The 6,523-nt window shown below is 28.3% G+C and overlaps 1 long non-coding RNA gene across 1 annotated transcript in view; it reads left to right on the top strand.

The window, feature by feature from the left end:
- The first annotated feature begins 1,293 nt into the window (after positions 1–1,293).
- LOC126336216 (uncharacterized) overlaps positions 1,294–6,523 on the top strand; it is a 69,352-nt gene continuing 64,122 nt past the window's right edge. Inside the window, exon 1 of the long non-coding RNA XR_007564916.1 lies at positions 1,294–1,816. This is a non-coding gene — a long non-coding RNA (uncharacterized LOC126336216). The remainder of the gene's footprint in view (positions 1,817–6,523) is intronic.

Raw genomic sequence — 6,523 nt, 5'->3', positions numbered from 1 at the left:
GCTATTACAGCATTACTTCTCCTTCTTTCACTTCCAGTTTTAGCAGGAGCTATTACTATATTATTAACAGATCGAAATTTAAATACATCATTCTTTGACCCTCTAGCTATTTTTTCACTGCACTTAGCAGGTGTATCATCTATTCTTGGTGCAGTGAATTTCATTACAACAGCAATTAATATACGATCAGAAAGTATAACTTTAGATCAAACACCTTTATTTGTATGATCTGTAGCTATTACAGCATTACTTCTCCTTCTTTCACTTCCAGTTTTAGCAGGAGCTATTACTATATTATTAACAGATCGAAATGTAAATACATCATTCTTTGACCCTGCAGGAGGGGGTGACCCAATTCTATATCAACATCTATTTTGATTCTTTGGACACCCAGAAGTTTATATTTTAATTCTACCGGGGTTCGGAATTATTTCACATATTGTATGTCAAGAAAGAGGAAAAATTGAATCATTTGGAACATTAGGTATAATTTATGCTATACTATCAATTGGACTAGTAGGATTTATTGTATGAGCACATCATATATTTACAGTAGGAATGGATGTTGACACACGAGCATATTTTACATCAGCAACAATAATTATTGCTGTACCTACAGGAATTAAGGTATTTAGATGATTAGCTACATTATATGGAACTAAATTCAAGTTCAATCCACCATTATTATGAGCTCTAGGATTTATTTTCCTATTTACAATTGGTGGATTAACAGGATTAGTATTAGCAAATTCATCACTTGATATTGTATTACATGATACATATTATGTAGTAGCCCACTTTCATTATGTATTATCTATAGGAGCAGTATTTGCAATTATAGGAGGTGTCATTCAATGATATCCACTATTTACAGGATTAACTATAAATAATACATGATTAAAAATCCAATTTACAATTATATTCATTGGAGTAAATTTAACATTCTTTCCTCAACACTTCCTAGGATTAGCAGGAATACCTCGACGATACTCTGACTACCCAGACGCATATACATCATGAAACGTAGTATCATGAATTGGGTCTACAATTTCTATTGTAGGAATCATTATATTCATTGTAATTATATGAGAAAGAATGATTACAAACCGAGCAATTATATTTAGAGCTAACATAAGAAGATCAACAGAATGACTACAAAATAACCCTCCTGCAGAACATAGTTACTCAGAATTACCATTAATCTCTAGATTCTAATATGGCAGATTAGTGCAGTAGATTTAAGCTCTACAAATAAAGGTTTGACCTTTTATTAGAAAATATTTATTAATGGCAACATGATCAAATTTATCTCTTCAAGATGGAGCTTCACCATTAATGGAGCAATTATCATTCTTTCATGATCATACTATGGTCGTATTATTATTAATTACAGTAATTGTAGGTTATGCCCTAAGTTATATATTATTTATTGCCTATACTAACCGTAATATACTTCATGGACATTTAATTGAAACAATCTGAACAGCTTTACCAGCAATTACATTAATTTTTATTGCCCTTCCATCATTACGACTATTATATTTACTTGATGATTCAGTAGATGCAATAATTACAATTAAAACCATTGGACGACAATGATATTGAAGATATGAATATTCAGACTTCATAGACGTAGAATTTGACACTTATATAACACCAGAACAAGACCTAGAAAATGATGGATTCCGACTACTAGATGTAGATAACCGAACAATCCTACCAATAAATACAGAAGTACGAGTATTAACAAGAGCATCAGATGTTCTACACTCATGAGCAGTTCCTGCATTAGGGGTTAAAATTGATGCAACGCCAGGTCGGTTAAATCAAGGAACATTCACAATAAAACGACCTGGATTATTCTTTGGACAATGCTCAGAAATCTGTGGAGCAAACCACAGATTTATACCAATTGTAATTGAAAGAACTTCAGTAAATTTATTTATTAAGTGATTATCTAAGATAATTTAAGGAGTTAGTTAAAATAAATAACATTAGAGTGTCAATCTAAAGTAACTAAAAAAAATTAGTACACCTTGAAATTCATCAGATGACTGAAAGTAAGTAATGGTCTCTTAAACCAAATAATAGTAAATTAACGACTACTTCTGATGGGGAAATTATATCCAAATCCCTCAAATATCCCCTCTTATATGATTCTCACTATTCATTATATTTTCAGCTACATTAATCTTGTTTAATCAAATAAACTTCTTCTCATTTAAACCTAACCTTATTAAAAGAGCAGAAAAAGGAACAATTGAAATAAAAAACTTAAATTGAAAATGATAACAAATCTATTCTCAACATTTGACCCATCAACTAACATCTTTAATTTATCATTAAATTGAACTAGAACATTTCTAGGACTATTATTAATCCCATCACTATTTTGACTTACACCATCACGAATTAACATTATCTGAAATAAACTAAATTTAACCTTACATAATGAATTTAAAACACTTCTTGGACCAAAATCATTTAATGGAACAACATTCATTTTCATCTCAATTTTTATTATAATATTATTTAACAATTTCATAGGATTATTCCCTTATATTTTTACTAGAACAAGACATTTAGCATTAACATTTGCAATTGCCCTACCTATATGGCTAAGATTTATATTATTTGGATGAATTAACCATACTAATCATATATTTACACACCTTGTACCACAAGGTACACCGCCTGCATTAATATCATTTATAGTACTAATTGAAACAATTAGTAATGTTATTCGACCAGGTACATTAGCAGTACGGTTGTCAGCAAATATAATTGCAGGACACTTATTATTAACCTTATTAGGAAACACAGGACCATCTATAGCAATAAACTTAATCTCATTACTAATTATTGGACAAATACTTCTATTAATTCTAGAATCAGCAGTAGCAATAATTCAAGCCTATGTTTTCTCAATTCTAAGAACTCTATATTCTAGAGAAGTATATTAAACCTATGTTAACAACTCACTCAAACCACCCATTCCACTTAGTAGACTATAGACCTTGACCATTAACAGGAGCAATTGGAGCAATAGTCCTAGTATCAGGACTAGCAAAATGATTCCACCTATTTAATATTAACTTATTCATAATTGGATATGGAATTACCCTACTAACTATAATTCAATGATGACGAGATGTAGTACGAGAAGGAACATATCAAGGATTACATACAGGATTTGTATCAATTGGATTACGATGAGGAATAATTTTATTTATTGCATCAGAGGTATTATTTTTCGTTTCTTTTTTTTGAGCATTCTTTAGAAGAAGATTAGCACCAACAATTGAACTAGGAATACTATGACCTCCAATAGGAATTCAACCCTTTAACCCTATACAAATTCCATTACTTAATACAGCTATTCTTTTAGCATCAGGAGTAACAGTAACATGAGCACATCATAGTTTAATGGAATCTAATCATACTCAAGCACTACAAGGATTATTCTTCACAGTGTTATTAGGACTATACTTTACAATACTTCAAGCATATGAATATTGAGAAGCACCTTTTACCATTGCAGATGCAGTTTATGGATCAACATTCTTTGTTGCAACAGGATTCCATGGTTTACACGTAATTCTTGGAACAATCTTTTTATCAACATGTCTACTTCGACACACAATAAATCAATTTTCACCAAGACATCACTTTGGATTTGAAGCAGCAGCATGATACTGACACTTCGTAGACGTAGTATGATTATTCTTATATATCTCTATTTATTGATGAGGTAGATAATTGTTTTTCTAGTATAAATAGTACATTTGACTTCCAATCAGAAAGCTTGATATAAATCAAGAAAAACAATTCTAATTCTATCAACAAGAGTTTTCATAAGATTTATTATTCCAATAATTGTTATAATCCTGGCAACAACACTATCAAAAAAATTAATTAATGATCGAGAAAAAAGATCACCATTTGAATGTGGGTTTGATCCAAAAAGATCAGCACGAATACCATTCTCAATACGATTCTTCCTAATCGCAGTAATCTTTTTAATTTTTGATGTAGAAATTACACTAATTCTACCAATTGTAATTATTTTTAAAACTTCAGACATTATAATCTGAACAGTATCAACAATATTTTTTATTCTAGTTCTATTAGGAGGACTATACCATGAATGAAACCAAGGAGCATTACAATGAGCAGAATAAAGGGTTGTAGTTAAATATAACATTTGGGTTGCATTCAAAAAGTATTGATATTATCAATCAACCTTAAATAGAATAAGAAGCGAAATATTGCAGTCAGTTTCGACCTGGAAGATTGGTATGTACTACCCTTATTCTTATTAATTGAAGCCAAAAAGAGGCGTATTACTGTTAATAATATAATTGAACTATAATAGTTCCAATTAAGGAAATGTAAAGCCAATATGAAAGCGGCTAACTTTTTATATTAGCGGTTAAACTCCGTTAACATTTCTGAAATTTATATAGTTTAAATAAAACATTACATTTTCACTGTAAAAATAATATATCTATATTTATAAATACTTAAAAGTAAAAATACTTCCTTAACATCTTCAGTGTCACGCTCTAATTATAAGCTATTTAAGTAAACGAAAAACAATATTACCAAAATAAATATTCAAAAAATAAAAGTTAAAAGATAAATCTTGAAATTAGAATCATATCAACCTTGAATATAACCAATTAAATAAATAAATAATCTATATAAACCTTGACCACCAAGTAATTCACCTCAACCATAATCAAATGACTTAGATGAATAATAACCTATTTTTAAAGGAATATATCTAATAAACTTAGTTGAAAGAAAAGGTATAAATCATATAGAACCAGCAAATCTAACAAAAGAAAGTATACTTAAAGAAAATAAATTATGAGAAAAATCAAAATTAGAAATAAGATAACCTAAATAAGCACCTAAAATAACAACTGTAATAGTTAAAAACTTTAAATAATAAGGTAAAGCAATCACATGAGGAATAGGAAAAATTAATCAAGATAAAAGACTACCACCAAAAACAGCAACAAACAATAGACCAATTATTCCAAATGAAATATAATAATCCTTATCATCAAAAGAAAATCTAGAATAAAAATTATTATCACCAGATATGGAATAATAAAACAAACGAAAAGAATAAGAAGCAGTTAAACCAGTAGAAAAAAAATAAAGAAAAAAAATTAAACAATTAATTCATCTTAAACAAACCATCTCAAGAATTAAATCCTTTGAATAAAATCCCGCTAAAAAAGGTATTCCACACAAAGATAAACTAGAAACATTAAAACAAACTGAAGTTAAAGGTATGAAATCAACAATTGATCCTATAAAACGAATATCCTGAGAATCCTTCAAATTATGAATTATTGAACCTGCACATATAAATAATAATGCCTTAAATAAAGCATGAGCCAATAAATGAAAAAATGCAAGCTTTGGATAACCTATAGCCAAAATTCTTATTATTAAACCAAGTTGTCTTAAAGTAGAAAGAGCAATAATCTTCTTTAAATCAAACTCAAAATTAGCGCCCAATCCAGCCATAAATATAGTTATACAACCAATTAAAAGTAAAAATCAACCACAATTATAAGTATCCAATATTGGTCTAAAACGAATTAATAAATAAACACCAGCAGTAACAAGAGTAGAAGAATGAACTAAAGCAGAAACAGGAGTAGGAGCTGCTATAGCAGCAGGAAGTCATGAAGAGAAAGGAATCTGAGCTCTCTTAGTTATAGCTGCTAAAACAATTAATATAGTAATGAGCTTTATTTCAAAAGAATTAGAAATAAAATCATAATAATAAATATAATTTCAACCACCAAAATTTAACATTCATGCAATAGAAATTAAAATAGCAACATCACCAATACGATTAGAAAGTGCAGTTAATATACCAGCACTATAAGATTTTACATTTTGATAATAAATAACTAAACAATAAGAAACTAAACCTAAACCATCTCAACCTAATAAAATTCTAATTAAATTAGAACTAATAATTAAAAAACCTATAGAAAGAATAAATATTAAAACAATAATAATAAAACGATTTATACTCTTTTCACCAGATATATAATCCTCTTTATAATAAATAACCAAAGAAGAAATATATATAACAAAAGATATAAAAATAAGAGATATTCAATCCAAAATTAAAGTTATAACAACTATAGAACCATTTAAATTGAAAAGCTCTCACTCAACAAAAACTCTATAATCAATTATTAAATAATAAATACCTAAAATAAAAATTATAGTTCTCGAAATAAACAAAGAAAAAAAACTCAAAGAACAAATAGAAAATAAATTCACGGCCTAAGATGAAAAACTTCATATCATTGATTCCACAAAACAATATTTTTAATTAAAATACTTAAGCAAACTAAACAAAGAAATATTCACCCTTTAAACAGAGAATATTTAAAGGCAATCAATGTAAAAGTAAAAGATGATATTCACGAAAATAACCAAGAGAACAAGTATAAACACCAGAATAATAATTCCCATGCTGAGAATA

Source organism: Schistocerca gregaria, chromosome 2 (genome assembly GCF_023897955.1).
Source record: "Schistocerca gregaria isolate iqSchGreg1 chromosome 2, iqSchGreg1.2, whole genome shotgun sequence".
Lineage (NCBI taxonomy): Eukaryota > Metazoa > Arthropoda > Insecta > Orthoptera > Acrididae > Schistocerca > Schistocerca gregaria.
Note: the sequence above shows the minus strand (reverse complement) of the source record. Positions and strands in the feature narration are given on the sequence as shown.